The following is a 20,377-nucleotide window of genomic DNA, read 5'->3' as shown; positions in this document are numbered from 1 at the left end:
AGCAGCAGTATCTCGAACTTACACAGCTTCCCGGACCAAAGACCTAAGCCAAGCTCCACAGAGGGCGGCAGCCCCTCCATCACACTGATCCACCCACAGAACTCTGCCCGGTTACCTAGGATCCAACAGCCACAACAAGCCTCGCGGTAAACACCAACATTCCACCTGGAATCCAACCGCTAACTGCCATCCCCAATGGCTGCTGCATCTTGTCAGTGTTGGGGGAGGGGCTGCATCCGACGAGAGGTTCCTAAGGGAAATGTGATTCTACCCACTAGCGTCCCATGGGCCTTTCTTCTTCCCTCTTTCCTTTTGTTCAGAGCTCTATGCACCGTACCAATGGAGGGAAGTGTGTCCCTTTTCAGTTGATGGTTTCACACGTCTTTAAACTTTCTAACAGTTCACAGTACACAGGGACCCACTAAAGGAGACTTATGTTCCTATAATATCCGTACACCCGGAATACATATGCGTCGCCTGATTTCTGCTGAAACACCCACACTCTCAGGACATGGATCCATTGGATTCATGGGGGCTGAAATTCCAAGAAATGAAACCAACCCCAATGTGCACTTTGCTGTCGGTCTCTTTTGCACTTAGTACACTTTGGCAGAGCTACTTGCCTTTGTTATAGGCTTCTTACATTTCTTCTCTACGTAGCCTAGAATATGGCATTCCTTCATCCTGTTGGAAGACATACAAGTCTACATCACGGACTAGGAATCCATTTGATTCCAAATCGGCATTAGTGTTAGGTCACGATATGCTCTTATGAATCAAAGTTTACGAATATGAATGCACGCTTCTGATTTCCGAATACAAGTGTGCTGAGTACATGCAAGCCACGATACTGGGTCGATGCGTTCTGAATGACCCTTGACCTCACCTTGAGTATTTTCTTTTGAATAATCATGGTTCCCTTTGTATATGTCAGCCAACCATACCATTTTGGTGCTTGTTTGTTGGTTTGATTCTTTGTTGGTCTTCTTCTCGCTTGTTTTGCAAACACGTCAGGCCATGCATCTCTCCTTTCGCTTCAGACAGAGTCAAATAAGCTGATTCACTTAAGAGAGTGCTTCCAATCACCTATGATTTCCTGCTTCCGTCTCCCATCTTTAGGGTTTTGATGTCCTCCTTAAGTTCTTCTTCTTTCTTCTCTGCCACACATGCTCTTCTTGCATTTCCAATAATGGTTTCTTCTTTCCATTCCATCTTGCTGCTTTTCTATTCAGGGGAGTTTTCTCAACCTTTCTTTTAGAAAAACTTTTGAACTGCTGAATTCTTTTAAGATTTGCCGGTCTGTAGAATTCTCTAGCTCTGCCGTTATTTGAAATGGTGTTCATGTGGCATAGGCTACCCTAGGTGGCAGCATTTGGCCATTCAGGATATGGTCTGTGTCCTGGCACTCCTCCCTGTCCTGCAATATTGCTGCCGAGATATCAGCTGAAACCCCTCTGGAGGTTTCCTTGTGACTATGTTGTTTCCTCCAGGTGCATTTTAAATCACTCGGATATTCGTGAACTTTGTTGATTTGAATCATACAGCTGCTGGTAGGTCTATTGGGATTCCACCTCCTTCGGATGCTGTGTAATTCCTGAATTCGCATAGATGATTCTTTCTTGGCTTTCAGCAAGTTTCAGTCTGATTTTTCTACAGATAAATTTTCAGACACTTTTTGTTTCTTTATCTCTTGCTTTTCCATCTGGGACTCATGATTTCTATTCTTTCATGCCCTGTCTTAACCCAGGGTTCAACTGCAATGTTTTCATTTGTTTGCACTTGCTTTCCTATGTCTGCTTCTGACCGAGGTTTTTCTCTTCCCCTGTCTTCACAGTCATTCACGCGTCCCTCTGCATTATCTAGTCTGCTAAGGACTGAATTTTAGCCCTGATATTATCACAACCATTGAGTTTCCTGATATTTTTGGCTCGTGTTGAGACTTTCTCTTCCCCTTTTCTGGTATTCTGCCTTTTGTGATTCTGAGACACTGGTGTTCTTCAGTGTTTTCCTGACCTTCATTTTCAACACTTGTTCTGGATAGCGTTTTGCAGACTAGTTGTTTGAAAGCTTATCTTTTGCGCCTTCAATATCTTTGGAACTGAAAATGGTACTTCCTGTTTCTTTTACTGTTCTTCTTCATCTCTACTGGTCAGGTAATATCAGGTATCTAATGTAGACTTCTAGGGCTTTGTTAATTGAAAAATTTAGACTCTTGTCTCTACGCAATTCCATGGGATTTCTGTGAGGACAATTTCTCCTAGGCATTGATGCCATAACCTGTACCTGTGTGTGTTGTTTGGTATATCTCCAATTGCTGGTGTTGCATTAGTTGTGATGAACAACCCATACTACTTCGATTAGCATAACTTCATTTTGATTATACTTATCTCACACTTCTGAAAGTGCACAGGACACTTCCTCTTGTGGAAATGAAGCTTCTAAAAGTTCTCAGCTCTGCATTCTTCTCTATGTCATTTTGGAGTGTTTCCAAAACAGCAAACTGAGAGTGCTCTTCTGCTTTTTATTGCCACGGGAATGTCCCAATGAAATCAGTTCTTTCCAGAGCTTCTCTGTCTACAGAAACACCAGTGGAAGCATATCTATGGATGTCACATATCAGGGTCTGCTGGAATGATCCCGCAGACCTTCCTTGTTGTCCTAGGTGCCGTACCGTGCCGGTGCCATCCAAAATGTAGCATCCGCTTTTGGGAGATAGTGCTGAAGGGAATGCTTCCTCTTCTCGCGCTGTGGACTTGGACCACTCTCCCTTGTCCTCTCATCCTTGTGGCACGGGTGCACGAAGGCAACCACAGAGTTGTTGCGCATCCTGTGACTCAAACCAAACCATAATCCCAGCCCAGGTTATGAATGTAGCATATCCTAAGGCTTTTCATTCTGATTTCAAATTCAAGGCCCCCTGGATCCCTCAGACCAGATGCACGATATCTCTGATTCAGCCCCACACGTGCTCTATTGGCAAAATTCCCAATTGGTCCCTGGTCCTGCAGATGTACTGAGTGTGGCCATGGGACATATCGGTAATGGCAACCGCGCGACCAGTGTGATTGATTTATTATTGGTACAGTTCGGTTTGCTCTCTTGATTCGACCCACCACATCCCACAACGCACTCCAGATCCCTGAGACTCAGCGTGTGCCATCATCCGTAGCTCTATGCCTCACTGACCATTGCCTCTGCTACCTCAAATTTGGCAGCTGGGTTCTTGGTCTCAGAATTAACTGTGGGGATATTTTGCGCTGGTTTCTTTGAGTTCTCTCAGCCAAGCATCTGCTGTGCACTCTTGTAAATCTCAGCACATCACCTTCAAACCCATGTCTCCTGTCCGCTTGAGAGTGTGCGTCCAAGTTAAACAGAGTTTCACCCTTGTTGCTCCATCACCAGGGGTCCGAACCTGCACTGGTTTCCATTCCCTGCTTTGCATTCTCCTGCTTCCAGGTGTCCTGAGGCCTCATCCTGTCTTTGGGATTAACAGACCTCTCTTCGGCCAGTGTCCTATGCTAAGGGCTGAGTGAGTGGATGTTTCCATTGCTCTGTACATGGGAGCGAGTGAGTGCAGGTTGCACTTCTTCTCTGCCAACTGGGCATCGATGAATCAACACTATCCAGATACATTTCACAGAAATGTGATATTTGCTTAGCTCTTTGTTTCTATACAGCCGTGGTGGGAGGGATTGTCCGAAGACAACTATTTTGACATTGTGTTGATATCCCATTTGCAGTCTTTAAGAAGTTTAACAGAACTCATTTACATGTTTTGGGAGTTATACGAAAATGGAGTTATTTTTTGAAACACACTAAATCGACCTAGAATCCAGACTTGTCAATTTTGGTAACATTTTGTCAGCTCTACGGAAAAGCTAGACAGATAGAATGCAAACTAGCAGTAGAAACTGTTCAAGGGGTCATGTCAGCTCTTTAAGGTTGAAGCCTCCGAAACCAACAGGAACCATGAAATAACTTTAGGAAACATGGAATAACCCCCAACCTTGGATACACTTGTGCTTGTGGTGCCCTGTATCCCAATGACACCTACTGGCCAATGTTGGCATTTCAAGGGGTAACATCCCTCTCTAGGAAAATACAAGAGGAAACAAACCAAATATATACATTTAGGTTTGAATCCAAAAGCACCTAGAGGCATTCTAGCTAGGAGAATCCTGCTGCAGTTATGCTAGTCTATTGAGAACCAGGTGTTTTTCTATCAGTGTTGAGAACGCTTAATCATCCGATCCTGTAGTTTAAAGCCATTTAACGCAACCAAGTCTGCACCCCCATGATATAGTGCCCCCGGGGGCTTGACTCAAGTGATAGACGATCCACATAAGCTGTGTCTTTAATGTCATTGGCGAATTTTACAGTTCAGTTCACTTTCTGACTTGTACTATTTACCTTCACTGTCTTGAAAAACTGAAGCCTAATACAGATTCATGTTCAGTCAAAGATTCCCCTCACTTACCACACTCCCTTCACCCCAGGGAAGACATAAACACAACATTTGCTGATTCTAGCGGAAGGACATCGTTTCTAGGTGTGAGCTAAGTATTCAATTTTATCTATTTCAGCCGAGACTATTTGACCTTTAAGGTGTTCACTGTTGTTCACAGAGAGTGAAGCTGGAGGAACTCTGATTCTAGGAGGGGCTTGCTCTTCTCGTAATGACTTCATTGCAGCTCAGGTACTGATCCTTCAAAATGGATGCCTGAGTGGAGGGGAGGCAAGGGCAAGTGCTCACTAGCTAGGCCCAAACCTGGGAAAAGGCTTACCTGGGCTTGTTGAATTTTGGTCTGAATGGCTTGGGAATGCCCCTTGGGACGTGTGGATTCTCACGACCTCTTCCAAGAACAGGAGCGTTTTGATCATCTCTGCCATTTCTTCTCCTTCAGACGTCAGGGACCTTGGACCCATTATTGGAGAAGAGAATTGAGGAACTTCCTCAAGTCCACGTTGGCACTCCGTATGTTTCTGCCTGTATCAGTGAGTTTCAATATGTCTCATGAATGTCTTTTGAGCCTGGTATCCTCTACAGCTGTCTCCACGCCAGTATTCTCCATTGTAGCAGAACATCTCTCATCCATGTGTTCGCATCTCTCCTCAATCCGTGCAGCCAGCTTACCGGCCAGCTTCTCTTCGTGTCTCCCCTAAAGTCGACTTCACCAGGACTGGGCAAGTCTGAAAGTACCTCGGAGCCTGACCAGTAAGCTGATGACAGGCAGATCTTCCACTGTCTGCCCTTTCAGGTTCTGGAAACTGACCTGTGACCTCAGGTCTTTGGGCAGCAGCAGTATCTCGAACTTACACAGCTTCCCGGACCAAAGACCTAAGCCAAGCTCCACAGAGGGCGGCAGCCCCTCCATCACACTGATCCACCCACAGAACTCTGCCCGGTTACCTAGGATCAAACAGCCACAACAAGCCTCGCGGTAAACACCAACATTCCACCTGGAATCCAACCGCTAACTGCCATCCCCAATGGCTGCTGCATCTTGTCAGTGTTGGGGGAGGGGCTGCATCCGACGAGAGGTTCCTAAGGTAAATGTGATTCTACCCACTAGCGTCCCATGGGCCTTTCTTCTTCCCTCTTTCCTTTTGTTCAGAGCTCTATGCACCGTACCAATGGAGGGAAGTGTGTCCCTTTTCAGTTGATGGTTTCACACGTCTTTAAACTTTCTGACAGTTCACAGTACACAGGGACCCACTAAAGGAGACTTATGTTCCTATAATATCCATACACCCGGAATACATATGCGTCGCCTGATTTCTGCTGAAACACCCACACTCTCAGGACATGGATCCATTGGATTCATGGGGGCTGAAATTCCAAGAAATGAAACCAACCCCAATGTGCACTTTGCTGTCGGTCTCTTTTGCACTTAGTACACTTTGGCAGAGCTACTTGCCTTTGTTATAGGCTTCTTACATTTCTTCTCTACGTAGCCTAGAATATGGCATTCCTTCATCCTGTTGGAAGACATACAAGTCTACATCACGGACTAGGAATCCATTTGATTCCAAATCGGCATTAGTGTTAGGTCACGATATGCTCTTATGAATCAAAATGTACGAATATGAATGCACGCTTCTGATTTCCGAATACAAGTGTGCTGAGTACATGCAAGCCACGATACTGGGTCGATGCGTTCTGAATGACCCTTGACCTCACCTTGAGTATTTTCTTTTGAATAATCATGGTTCCCTTTGTATATGTCAGCCAACCATACCATTTTGGTGCTTGTTTGTTGGTTTGATTCTTTGTTGGTCTTCTTCTCGCTTGTTTTGCAAACACGTCAGGCCATGCATCTCTCCTTTCGCTTCAAACAGAGTCAAATAAGCTGATTCACTTAAGAGAGTGCTTCCAATCACCTATGATTTCCTGCTTCCCTCTCCCATCTTTAGGGTTTTGATGTCCTCCTTAAGTTCTTCTTCTTTCTTCTCTGCCACACATGCTCTTCTTGCATTTCCAATAATGGTTTCTTCTTTCCATTCCATCTTGCTGCTTTTCTATTCAGGGGAGTTTTCTCAACCTTTCTTTTAGAAAAACTTTTGAACTGCTGAATTCTTTTAAGATTTGCCAGTCTGTAGAATTCTCTAGCTCTGCCGTTATTTGAAATGGTGTTCATGTGGCATAGGCTACCCTAGGTGGCAGCATTTGGCCATTCAGGATATGGTCTGTGTCCTGGCACTCCTCCCTGTCCTGCAATATTGCTGCCGAGATATCAGCTGAAACCCCTCTGGAGGTTTCCTTGTGACTATGTTGTTTCCTCCAGGTGCATTTTAAATCACTCGGATATTCGTGAACTTTGTTGATTTGAATCATACAGCTGCTGGTAGGTCTATTGGGATTCCACCTCCTTCGGATGCTGTGTAATTCCTGAATTCGCATAGATGATTCTTTCTTGGCTTTCAGCAAGTTTCAGTCTGATTTTTCTACAGATAAATTTTCAGACACTTTTTGTTTCTTTATCTCTTGCTTTTCCATCTGGGACTCATGATTTCTATTCTTTCATGCCCTGTCTTAACCCAGGGTTCAACTGCAATGTTTTCATTTGTTTGCACTTGCTTTCCTATGTCTGCTTCTGACCGAGGTTTTTCTCTTCCCCTGTCTTCACAGTCATTCACGCGTCCCTCTGCATTATCTAGTCTGCTAAGGACTGAATTTTAGCCCTGATATTATCACAACCATTGAGTTTCCTGATATTTTTGGCTCGTGTTGAGACTTTCTCTTCCCCTTTTCTGGTATTCTGCCTTTTGTAATTCTGAGACACTGGTGTTCCTCAGTGTTTTCCTGACCTTCATTTTCAACACTTGTTCTGGATAGCGTTTTGCAGACTAGTTGTTTGAAAGCTTATCTTTTGCGCCTTCAATATCTTTGGAACTGAAAATGGTACTTCCTGTTTCTTTTACTGTTCTTCTTCATCTCTACTGGTCAGGTAATATCAGGTATCTAATGTAGACTTCTAGGGCTTTGTTAATTGAAAATTTTAGACTCTTGTCTCTACGCAATTCCATGGGATTTCTGTGAGGACAATTTCTCCTAGACATTGATGCCATAACCTGTACCTGTGTGTGTTGTTTGGTATATCTCCAATTGCTGGTGTTGCATTAGTTGTGATGAACAACCCATACTACTTCGATTAGCATAACTTCATTTTGATTATACTTATCTCACACTTCTGAAAGTGCACAGGACACTTCCTCTTGTGGAAATGAAGCTTCTAAAAGTTCTCAGCTCTGCATTCTTCTCTATGTCATTTTGGAGTGTTTCCAAAACAGCAAACTGAGAGTGCTCTTCTGCTTTTTATTGCCACGGGAATGTCCCAATGAAATGAGTTCTTTCCAGAGCTTCTCTGTCTACAGAAACACCAGTGGAAGCATATCTATGGATGTCACATATCAGGGCCTGCTGGAATGATCCCGCAGACCTTCCTTGTTGTCCTAGGTGCCGTACCGTGCCGGTGCCATCCAAAATGTAGCATCCGCTTTTGGGAGATAGTGCTGAAGTGAATGCTTCCTCTTCTCACGCTGTGGACTTGGACCACTCTCCCTTGTCCTCTCATCCTTGTCGCACGGGTGCACGAAGGCAACCACAGAGTTGTTGCGCATCCTGTGACTCAAACCAAACCATAATCCCAGCCCAGGTTATGAATGTAGCATATCCTAAGGCTTTTCATTCTGATTTCAAATTCAAGGCCCCTGGATCCCTCAGACCAGATGCACGATATCTCTGATTCAGCCCCACACGTGCTCTATTGGCAAAATTCCCAATTGGTCCCTGGTCCTGCAGATGTACTGGGTGTGGCCATGGGACATATCGGTAATCGCAACCGCGCGACCAGTGTGGTTGATTTATTATTGGTACACAGTTCGGTTTGCTCTCTTGATTCGACCCACCACATCCCACAACGCACTCCAGATCCCTGAGACTCAGCGTGTGCCATCATCCGTAGCTCTATGCCTCACTGACCATTGCCTCTGCTACCTCAAATTTGGCAGCTGGGATCTTGGTCTCAGAATTAACTGTGGGGATATTTTGCGCTGGTTTCTTTGAGTTCTCTCAGCCAAGCATCTGCTGTGCACTCTTGTAAATCTCAGCACATCACCTTCAAACCCATGTCTCCTGTCCGCTTGAGAGTGTGCGTCCAAGTTAAACAGAGTTTCACCCTTGTTGCTCCATCACCAGGGGTCCGAACCTGCACTGGTTTCCATTCCCTGCTTTGCATTCTCCTGCTTCCAGGTGTCCTGAGGCCTCATCCTGTCTTTGGGATTAACAGACCTCTCTTCGGCCAGTGTCCTATGCTAAGGGCTGGGTGAGTGGATGTTTCCATTGCTCTGTACATGGGAGCGAGTGAGTGCAGGTTGCACTTCTTCTCTGCCAACTGGGCATCGATGAATCAACACTATCCAGATACATTTCACAGAAATGTGATATTTGCTTAGCTCTTTGTATCTATACAGCCGTGGTGGGAGGGATTGTCCGAAGACAAGTATTTTGACATTGTGTTGATATCCCATTTGCAGTCTTTAAGAAGTTTAACAGAACTCATTTACATGTTTTGGGAGTTATACGAAAATGGAGTTATTTTTTGAAACACACTAAATCGACCTAGAAGCCAGACTTGTCAATTTTGGTAACATTTTGTCAGCTCTACGGAAAAGCTAGACAGATAGAATGCAAACTAGCAGTCCAAACTGTTCAAGGGGTCATGTCAGCTCTTTAAGGTTGAAGCCTCCGAAACCAACAGGAACCATGAAATAACTTTAGGAAACATGGAATAACCCCCAACCTTGGATACACTTGTGCTTGTGGTGCCCTGTATCCCAATGACACCTACTGGCCAATGTTGGCATTTCAAGGGGTAACATCCCTCTCTAGGAAAATACAAGAGGAAACAAACCAAATATATACATTTAGGTTTGAATCCAAAAGCACCTAGAGGCATTCTAGCTAGGAGAATCCTGCTGCAGTTATGCTAGTCTATTGAGAACCAGGTGTTTTTCTATCAGTGTTGAGAACGCTTAATCATCCGATCCTGTAGTTTAAAGCCATTTAACGCAACCAAGTCGGCACCCCCATGATATAGTGCCCCCGGGGGCTTGACTCAAGTGATAGACGATCCACATAAGCTGTGTCTTTAATGTCATTGGCGACTTTTACAGTTCAGTTCACTTTCTGACTTGTACTATTTACCTTCACTGTCTTGAAAAACTGAAGCCTAATACAGATTCATGTTCAGTCAAAGATTCCCCTCACTTACCACACTCCCTTCACCCCAGGGAAGACATAAACACAACATTTGCTGATTCTAGCGGAAGGACATCGTTTCTAGGTGTGAGCTAAGTATTCAATTTTATCTATTTCAGCCGAGACTATTTGACCTTTAAGGTGTTCACTGTTGTTCACAGAGAGTGAAGCTGGAGGAACTCTGATTCTAGGAGGGGCTTGCTCTTCTCGTAATGGCTTCATTGCAGCTCAGGTACTGATCCTTCAAAATGGATGCCTGAGTGGAGGGGAGGCAAGGGCAAGTGCTCACTAGCTAGGCCCAAACCTGGGAAAAGGCTTACCTGGGCTTGTTGAATTTTGGTCTGAATGGCTTGGGAATGCCCCTTGGGACGTGTGGATTCTCACGACCTCTTCCAAGAACAGGAGCGTTTTGATCATCTCTGCCATTTCTTCTCCTTCAGACGTCAGGGACCTTGGACCCGTTATTGGAGAAGAGAATTGAGGAACTTCCTCAAGTCCACGTTGGCACTCCGTATGTTTCTGCCTGTATCAGTGAGTTTCAATATGTCTCATGAATGTCTTTTGAGCCTGGTATCCTCTACAGCTGTCTCCACGCCAGTATTCTCCATTGTAGCAGAACATCTCTCATCCATGTGTTCGCATCTCTCCTCAATCCGTGCAGCCAGCTTACCGGCCAGCTTCTCTTCGTGTCTCCCCTAAAGTCGACTTCACCAGGACTGGGCAAGTCTGAAAGTACCTCGGAGTCTGACCAGTAAGCTGATGACAGGCAGATCTTCCACTGTCTGCCCTTTCAGGTTCTGGAAACTGACCTGTGACCTCAGGTCTTTGGGCAGCAGCAGTATCTCGAACTTACACAGCTTCCCGGACCAAAGACCTAAGCCAAGCTCCACAGAGGGCGGCAGCCCCTCCATCACACTGATCCACCCACAGAACTCTGCCCGGTTACCTAGGATCCAACAGCCACAACAAGCCTCGCGGTAAACACCAACATTCCACCTGGAATCCAACCGCTAACTGCCATCCCCAATGGCTGCTGCATCTTGTCAGTGTTGGGGGAGGGGCTGCATCCGACGAGAGGTTCCTAAGGTAAATGTGATTCTACCCACTAGCGTCCCATGGGCCTTTCTTCTTCCCTCTTTCCTTTTGTTCAGAGCTCTATGCACCGTACCAATGGAGGGAAGTGTGTCCCTTTTCAGTTGATGGTTTCACACGTCTTTAAACTTTCTAACAGTTCACAGTACACAGGGACCCACTAAAGGAGACTTATGTTCCTATAATATCCATACACCCGGAATACATATGCGTCGCCTGATTTCTGCTGAAACACCCACACTCTCAGGACATGGATCCATTGGATTCATGGGGGCTGAAATTCCAAGAAATGAAACCAACCCCAATGTGCACTTTGCTGTCGGTCTCTTTTGCACTTAGTACACTTTGGCAGAGCTACTTGCCTTTGTTATAGGCTTCTTACATTTCTTCTCTACGTAGCCTAGAATATGGCATTCCTTCATCCTGTTGGAAGACATACAAGTCTACATCACGGACTAGGAATCCATTTGATTCCAAATCGGCATTAGTGTTAGGTCACGATATGCTCTTATGAATCAAAATGTACGAATATGAATGCACGCTTCTGATTTCCGAATACAAGTGTGCTGAGTACATGCAAGCCACGATACTGGGTCGATGCGTTCTGAATGACCCTTGACCTCACCTTGAGTATTTTCTTTTGAATAATCATGGTTCCCTTTGTATATGTCAGCCAACCATACCATTTTGGTGCTTGTTTGTTGGTTTGATTCTTTGTTGGTCTTCTTCTCGCTTGTTTTGCAAACACGTCAGGCCATGCATCTCTCCTTTCGCTTCAAACAGAGTCAAATAAGCTGATTCACTTAAGAGAGTGCTTCCAATCACCTATGATTTCCTGCTTCCCTCTCCCATCTTTAGGGTTTTGATGTCCTCCTTAAGTTCTTCTTCTTTCTTCTCTGCCACACATGCTCTTCTTGCATTTCCAATAATGGTTTCTTCTTTCCATTCCATCTTGCTGCTTTTCTATTCAGGGGAGTTTTCTCAACCTTTCTTTTAGAAAAACTTTTGAACTGCTGAATTCTTTTAAGATTTGCCGGTCTGTAGAATTCTCTAGCTCTGCCGTTATTTGAAATGGTGTTCATGTGGCATAGGCTACCCTAGGTGGCAGCATTTGGCCATTCAGGATATGGTCTGTGTCCTGGCACTCCTCCCTGTCCTGCAATATTGCTGCCGAGATATCAGCTGAAACCCCTCTGGAGGTTTCCTTGTGACTATGTTGTTTCCTCCAGGTGCATTTTAAATCACTCGGATATTCGTGAACTTTGTTGATTTGAATCATACAGCTGCTGGTAGGTCTATTGGGATTCCACCTCCTTCGGATGCTGTGTAATTCCTGAATTCGCATAGATGATTCTTTCTTGGCTTTCAGCAAGTTTCAGTCTGATTTTTCTACAGATAAATTTTCAGACACTTTTTGTTTCTTTATCTCTTGCTTTTCCATCTGGGACTCATGATTTCTATTCTTTCATGCCCTGTCTTAACCCAGGGTTCAACTGCAATGTTTTCATTTGTTTGCACTTGCTTTCCTATGTCTGCTTCTGACCGAGGTTTTTCTCTTCCCCTGTCTTCACAGTCATTCACGCGTCCCTCTGCATTATCTAGTCTGCTAAGGACTGAATTTTAGCCCTGATATTATCACAACCATTGAGTTTCCTGATATTTTTGGCTCGTGTTGAGACTTTCTCTTCCCCTTTTCTGGTATTCTGCCTTTTGTGATTCTGAGACACTGGTGTTCTTCAGTGTTTTCCTGACCTTCATTTTCAACACTTGTTCTGGATAGCGTTTTGCAGACTAGTTGTTTGAAAGCTTATCTTTTGCGCCTTCAATATCTTTGGAACTGAAAATGGTACTTCCTGTTTCTTTTACTGTTCTTCTTCATCTCTACTGGTCAGGTAATATCAGGTATCTAATGTAGACTTCTAGGGCTTTGTTAATTGAAAATTTTAGACTCTTGTCTCTACGCAATTCCATGGGATTTCTGTGAGGACAATTTCTCCTAGACATTGATGCCATAACCTGTACCTGTGTGTGTTGTTTGGTATATCTCCAATTGCTGGTGTTGCATTAGTTGTGATGAACAACCCATACTACTTCGATTAGCATAACTTCATTTTGATTATACTTATCTCACACTTCTGAAAGTGCACAGGACACTTCCTCTTGTGGAAATGAAGCTTCTAAAAGTTCTCAGCTCTGCATTCTTCTCTATGTCATTTTGGAGTGTTTCCAAAACAGCAAACTGAGAGTGCTCTTCTGCTTTTTATTGCCACGGGAATGTCCCAATGAAATGAGTTCTTTCCAGAGCTTCTCTGTCTACAGAAACACCAGTGGAAGCATATCTATGGATGTCACATATCAGGGCCTGCTGGAATGATCCCGCAGACCTTCCTTGTTGTCCTAGGTGCCGTACCGTGCCGGTGCCATCCAAAATGTAGCATCCGCTTTTGGGAGATAGTGCTGAAGGGAATGCTTCCTCTTCTCACGCTGTGGACTTGGACCACTCTTCCTTGTCCTCTCATCCTTGTCGCACGGGTGCACGAAGGCAACCACAGAGTTGTTGCGCATCCTGTGACTCAAACCAAACCATAATCCCAGCCCAGGTTATGAATGTAGCATATCCTAAGGCTTTTCATTCTGATTTCAAATTCAAGGCCCCTGGATCCCTCAGACCAGATGCACGATATCTCTGATTCAGCCCCACACGTGCTCTATTGGCAAAATTCCCAATTGGTCCCTGGTCCTGCAGATGTACTGGGTGTGGCCATGGGACATATCGGTAATCGCAACCGCGCGACCAGTGTGGTTGATTTATTATTGGTACACAGTTCGGTTTGCTCTCTTGATTCGACCCACCACATCCCACAACGCACTCCAGATCCCTGAGACTCAGCGTGTGCCATCATCCGTAGCTCTATGCCTCACTGACCATTGCCTCTGCTACCTCAAATTTGGCAGCTGGGATCTTGGTCTCAGAATTAACTGTGGGGATATTTTGCGCTGGTTACTTTGAGTTCTCTCAGCCGAGCATCTGCTGTGCACTCTTGTAAATCTCAGCACATCACCTTCAAACCCATGTCTCCTGTCCGCTTGAGAGTGTGCGTCCAAGTTAAACAGAGTTTCACCCTTGTTGCTCCATCACCAGGGGTCCGAACCTGCACTGGTTTCCATTCCCTGCTTTGCATTCTCCTGCTTCCAGGTGTCCTGAGGCCTCATCCTGTCTTTGGGATTAACAGACCTCTCTTCGGCCAGTGTCCTATGCTAAGGGCTGGGTGAGTGGATGTTTCCATTGCTCTGTACATGGGAGCGAGTGAGTGCAGGTTGCACTTCTTCTCTGCCAACTGGGCATCGATGAATCAACACTATCCAGATACATTTCACAGAAATGTGATATTTGCTTAGCTCTTTGTATCTATACAGCCGTGGTGGGAGGGATTGTCCGAAGACAACTATTTTGACATTGTGTTGATATCCCATTTGCAGTCTTTAAGAAGTTTAACAGAACTCATTTACATGTTTTGGGAGTTATACGAAAATGGAGTTATTTTTTGAAACACACTAAATCGACCTAGAAGCCAGACTTGTCAATTTTGGTAACATTTTGTCAGCTCTACGGAAAAGCTAGACAGATAGAATGCAAACTAGCAGTCCAAACTGTTCAAGGGGTCATGTCAGCTCTTTAAGGTTGAAGCCTCCGAAACCAACAGGAACCATGAAATAACTTTAGGAAACATGGAATAACCCCCAACCTTGGATACACTTGTGCTTGTGGTGCCCTGTATCCCAATGACACCTACTGGCCAATGTTGGCATTTCAAGGGGTAACATCCCTCTCTAGGAAAATACAAGAGGAAACAAACCAAATATATACATTTAGGTTTGAATCCAAAAGCACCTAGAGGCATTCTAGCTAGGAGAATCCTGCTGCAGTTATGCTAGTCTATTGAGAACCAGGTGTTTTTCTATCAGTGTTGAGAACGCTTAATCATCCGATCCTGTAGTTTAAAGCCATTTAACGCAACCAAGTCTGCACCCCCATGATATAGTGCCCCCGGGGGCTTGACTCAAGTGATAGACGATCCACATAAGCTGTGTCTTTAATGTCATTGGCGACTTTTACAGTTCAGTTCACTTTCTGACTTGTACTATTTACCTTCACTGTCTTGAAAAACTGAAGCCTAATACAGATTCATGTTCAGTCAAAGATTCCCCTCACTTACCACACTCCCTTCACCCCAGGGAAGACATAAACACAACATTTGCTGAATCTAGCGGAAGGACATCGTTTCTAGGTGTGAGCTAAGTATTCAATTTTATCTATTTCAGCCGAGACTATTTGACCTTTAAGGTGTTCACTGTTGTTCACAGAGAGTGAAGCTGGAGGAACTCTGATTCTAGGAGGGGCTTGCTCTTCTCGTAATGGCTTCATTGCAGCTCAGGTACTGATCCTTCAAAATGGATGCCTGAGTGGAGGGGAGGCAAGGGCAAGTGCTCACTAGCTAGGCCCAAACCTGGGAAAAGGCTTACCTGGGCTTGTTGAATTTTGGTCTGAATGGCTTGGGAATGCCCCTTGGGACGTGTGGATTCTCACGACCTCTTCCAAGAACAGGAGCGTTTTGATCATCTCTGCCATTTCTTCTCCTTCAGACGTCAGGGACCTTGGACCCGTTATTGGAGAAGAGAATTGAGGAACTTCCTCAAGTCCACGTTGGCACTCCGTATGTTTCTGCCTGTATCAGTGAGTTTCAATATGTCTCATGAATGTCTTTTGAGCCTGGTATCCTCTACAGCTGTCTCCACGCCAGTATTCTCCATTGTAGCAGAACATCTCTCATCCATGTGTTCGCATCTCTCCTCAATCCGTGCAGCCAGCTTACCGGCCAGCTTCTCTTCGTGTCTCCCCTAAAGTCGACTTCACCAGGACTGGGCAAGTCTGAAAGTACCTCAGAGCCTGACCAGTAAGCTGATGACAGGCAGATCTTCCACTGTCTGCCCTTTCAGGTTCTGGAAACTGACCTGTGACCTCAGGTCTTTGGGCAGCAGCAGTATCTCGAACTTACACAGCTTCCCGGACCAAAGACCTAAGCCAAGCTCCACAGAGGGCGGCAGCCCCTCCATCACACTGATCCACCCACAGAACTCTGCCCGGTTACCTAGGATCCAACAGCCACAACAAGCCTCGCGGTAAACACCAACATTCCACCTGGAATCCAACCGCTAACTGCCATCCCCAATGGCTGCTGCATCTTGTCAGTGTTGGGGGAGGGGCTGCATCCGACGAGAGGTTCCTAAGGGAAATGTGATTCTACCCACTAGCGTCCCATGGGCCTTTCTTCTTCCCTCTTTCCTTTTGTTCAGAGCTCTATGCACCGTACCAATGGAGGGAAGTGTGTCCCTTTTCAGTTGATGGTTTCACACGTCTTTAAACTTTCTAACAGTTCACAGTACACAGGGACCCACTAAAGGAGACTTATGTTCCTATAATATCCGTACACCCGGAATACATATGCGTCGCCTGATTTCTGCTGAAACACCCACACTCTCAGGACATGGATCCATTGGATTCATGGGGGCTGAAATTCCAAGAAATGAAACCAACCCCAATGTGCACTTTGCTGTCGGTCTCTTTTGCACTTAGTACACTTTGGCAGAGCTACTTGCCTTTGTTATAGGCTTCTTACATTTCTTCTCTACGTAGCCTAGAATATGGCATTCCTTCATCCTGTTGGAAGACATACAAGTCTACATCACGGACTAGGAATCCATTTGATTCCAAATCGGCATTAGTGTTAGGTCACGATATGCTCTTATGAATCAAAATGTACGAATATGAATGCACGCTTCTGATTTCCGAATACAAGTGTGCTGAGTACATGCAAGCCACGATACTGGGTCGATGCGTTCTGAATGACCCTTGACCTCACCTTGAGTATTTTCTTTTGAATAATCATGGTTCCCTTTGTATATGTCAGCCAACCATACCATTTTGGTGCTTGTTTGTTGGTTTGATTCTTTGTTGGTCTTCTTCTCGCTTGTTTTGCAAACACGTCAGGCCATGCATCTCTCCTTTCGCTTCAGACACAGTCAAATAAGCTGATTCACTTAAGAGAGTGCTTCCAATCACCTATGATTTCCTGCTTCCCTCTCCCATCTTTAGGGTTTTGATGTCCTCCTTAAGTTCTTCTTCTTTCTTCTCTGCCACACATGCTCTTCTTGCATTTCCAATAATGGTTTCTTCTTTCCATTCCATCTTGCTGCTTTTCTATTCAGGGGAGTTTTCTCAACCTTTCTTTTAGAAAAACTTTTGAACTGCTGAATTCTTTTAAGATTTGCCGGTCTGTAGAATTCTCTAGCTCTGCCGTTATTTGAAATGGTGTTCATGTGGCATAGGCTACCCTAGGTGGCAGCATTTGGCCATTCAGGATATGGTCTGTGTCCTGGCACTCCTCCCTGTCCTGCAATATTGCTGCCGAGATATCAGCTGAAACCCCTCTGGAGGTTTCCTTGTGACTATGTTGTTTCCTCCAGGTGCATTTTAAATCACTCGGATATTCGTGAACTTTGTTGATTTGAATCATACAGCTGCTGGTAGGTCTATTGGGATTCCACCTCCTTCGGATGCTGTGTAATTCCTGAATTCGCATAGATGATTCTTTCTTGGCTTTCAGCAAGTTTCAGTCTGATTTTTCTACAGATAAATTTTCAGACACTTTTTGTTTCTTTATCTCTTGCTTTTCCATCTGGGACTCATGATTTCTATTCTTTCATGCCCTGTCTTAACCCAGGGTTCAACTGCAATGTTTTCATTTGTTTGCACTTGCTTTCCTATGTCTGCTTCTGACCGAGGTTTTTCTCTTCCCCTGTCTTCACAGTCATTCACGCGTCCCTCTGCATTATCTAGTCTGCTAAGGACTGAATTTTAGCCCTGATATTATCACAACCATTGAGTTTCCTGACATTTTTGGCTCGTGTTGAGACTTTCTCTTCCCCTTTTCTGGTATTCTGCCTTTTGTGATTCTGAGACACTGGTGTTCTTCAGTGTTTTCCTGACCTTCATTTTCAACACTTGTTCTGGATAGCGTTTTGCAGACTAGTTGTTTGAAAGCTTATCTTTTGCGCCTTCAATATCTTTGGAACTGAAAATGGTACTTCCTGTTTCTTTTACTGTTCTTCTTCATCTCTACTGGTCAGGTAATATCAGGTATCTAATGTAGACTTCTAGGGCTTTGTTAATTGAAAATTTTAGACTCTTGTCTCTACGCAATTCCATGGGATTTCTGTGAGGACAATTTCTCCTAGGCATTGATGCCATAACCTGTACCTGTGTGTGTTGTTTGGTATATCTCCAATTGCTGGTGTTGCATTAGTTGTGATGAACAACCCATTCTACTTCGATTAGCATAACTTCATTTTGATTATACTTATCTCACACTTCTGAAAGTGCACAGGACACTTCCTCTTGTGGAAATGAAGCTTCTAAAAGTTCTCAGCTCTGCATTCTTCTCTATGTCATTTTGGAGTGTTTCCAAAACAGCAAACTGAGAGTGCTCTTCTGCTTTTTATTGCCACGGGAATGTCCCAATGAAATGAGTTCTTTCCAGAGCTTCTCTGTCTACAGAAACACCAGTGGAAGCATATCTATGGATGTCACATATCAGGGCCTGCTGGAATGATCCCGCTGACCTTCCTTGTTGTCCTAGGTGCCGTACCGTGCCGGTGCCATCCAAAATGTAGCATCCGCTTTTGGGAGATAGTGCTGAAGGGAATGCTTCCTCTTCTCACGCTGTGGACTTGGACCACTCTCCCTTGTCCTCTCATCCTTGTCGCACGGGTGCACGAAGGCAACCACAGAGTTGTTGCGCATCCTGTGACTCAAACCAAACCATAATCCCAGCCCAGGTTATGAATGTAGCATATCCTAAGGCTTTTCATTCTGATTTCAAATTCAAGGCCCCCTGGATCCCTCAGACCAGATGCAAGATATCTCTGATTCAGCCCCACACGTGCTCTATTGGCAAAATTCCCAATTGGTCCCTGGTCCTGCAGATGTACTGGGTGTGGCCATGGGACATATCGGTAATCGCAACCGCGCGACCAGTGTGGTTGATTTATTATTGGTACACAGTTCGGTTTGCTCTCTTGATTCGACCCACCACATCCCACAACGCACTCCAGATCCCTGAGACTCAGCGTGTGCCATCATCCGTAGCTCTATGCCTCACTGACCATTGCCTCTGCTACCTCAAATTTGGCAGCTGGGATCTTGGTCTCAGAATTAACTGTGGGGATATTTTGCGCTGGTTTCTTTGAGTTCTCTCAGCCAAGCATCTGCTGTGCACTCTTGTAAATCTCAGCACATCACCTTCAAACCCATGTCTCCTGTCCGCTTGAGAGTGTGCGTCCAAGTTAAACAGAGATTCACCCTTGTTTCTCCATCACCAGGGGTCCGAACCTGCACTGGTTTCCATTCCCTGCTTTGCATTCTCCTGCTTCCAGGTGTCCTGAGGCCTCATCCTGTCTTTGGGAGTAACAGACCTCTCTTCGGCCAGTGTCCTATGCTAAGGGCTGGGTGAGTGGATGTTTCCATTGCTCTGTACATGGGAGCGAGTGAGTGCAGGTTGCACTTCTTCTCTGCCAACTGGGCATCGATGAATCAACACTATCCAGATACATTTCACAGAAATGTGATATTTGCTTAGCTCTTTGTTTCTATACAGCCGTGGTGGGAGGGATTGTCCGAAGACAACTATTTTGACATTGTGTTGATATCCCATTTGCAGTCTTTAAGAAGTTTAACAGAACTCATTTACATGTTTTGGGAGTTATACGAAAATGGAGTTATTTTTTGAAACACACTAAATCGACCTAGAAGCCAGACTTGTCAATTTTGGTAACATTGTGTCAGCTCTACGGAAAAGCTAGACAGATAGAATGCAAACTAGCAGTCCAAACTGTTCAAGGGGTCATGTCAGCTCTTTAAGGTTGAAGCCTCCGAAACCAACAGGAACCATGAAATAACTTTTGGAAACATGGAATAACCCCCAACCTTGGATACACTTGTGCATGTGGTGCCCTGTATCCCAATGACACCTACTGGCCAATGTTGGCATTTCAAGGGGTAACATCCCTCTCTAGGAAAATACAAGAGGAAACAAACCAAATATATACATTTAGGTTTGAATCCAAAAGCACCTAGAGGCATTCTAGCTAGGAGAATCCTGCTGCAGTTATGCTAGTCTATTGAGAACCAGGTGTTTTTCTATCAGTGTTGAGAACGCTTAATCATCCGATCCTGTAGTTTAAAGCCATTTAACGCAACCAAGTCTGCACCCCCATGATATAGTGCCCCCGGGGGCTTGACTCAAGTGATAGACGATCCACATAAGCTGTGTCTTTAATGTCATTGGCGACTTTTACAGTTCAGTTCACTTTCTGACTTGTACTATTTACCTTCACTGTCTTGAAAAACTGAAGCCTGATACAGATTCATGTTCAGTCAAAGATTCCCCTCACTTACCACACTCCCTT

At 44.9% G+C, this 20,377-nt stretch overlaps 1 long non-coding RNA gene across 1 annotated transcript; it reads left to right on the top strand.

The window, feature by feature from the left end:
• The first annotated feature begins 10,686 nt into the window (after positions 1–10,686).
• LOC140692771 (uncharacterized) lies at positions 10,687–15,903 on the top strand. Its single transcript, XR_012068341.1, has 4 exons — positions 10,687–10,846; positions 15,218–15,288; positions 15,497–15,587; positions 15,670–15,903. It is a non-coding gene; the product is annotated as an uncharacterized lncRNA (long non-coding RNA).
• Positions 15,904–20,377: the final 4,474 nt, after the last annotated feature.

The sequence above is a fragment of the Vicugna pacos genome, unplaced genomic scaffold, assembly GCF_048564905.1.
Source record: "Vicugna pacos unplaced genomic scaffold, VicPac4 scaffold_17, whole genome shotgun sequence".
Taxonomy (NCBI): Eukaryota; Metazoa; Chordata; class Mammalia; order Artiodactyla; family Camelidae; genus Vicugna; species Vicugna pacos.
This window is presented reverse-complemented; position numbering and strand designations above follow the sequence as displayed.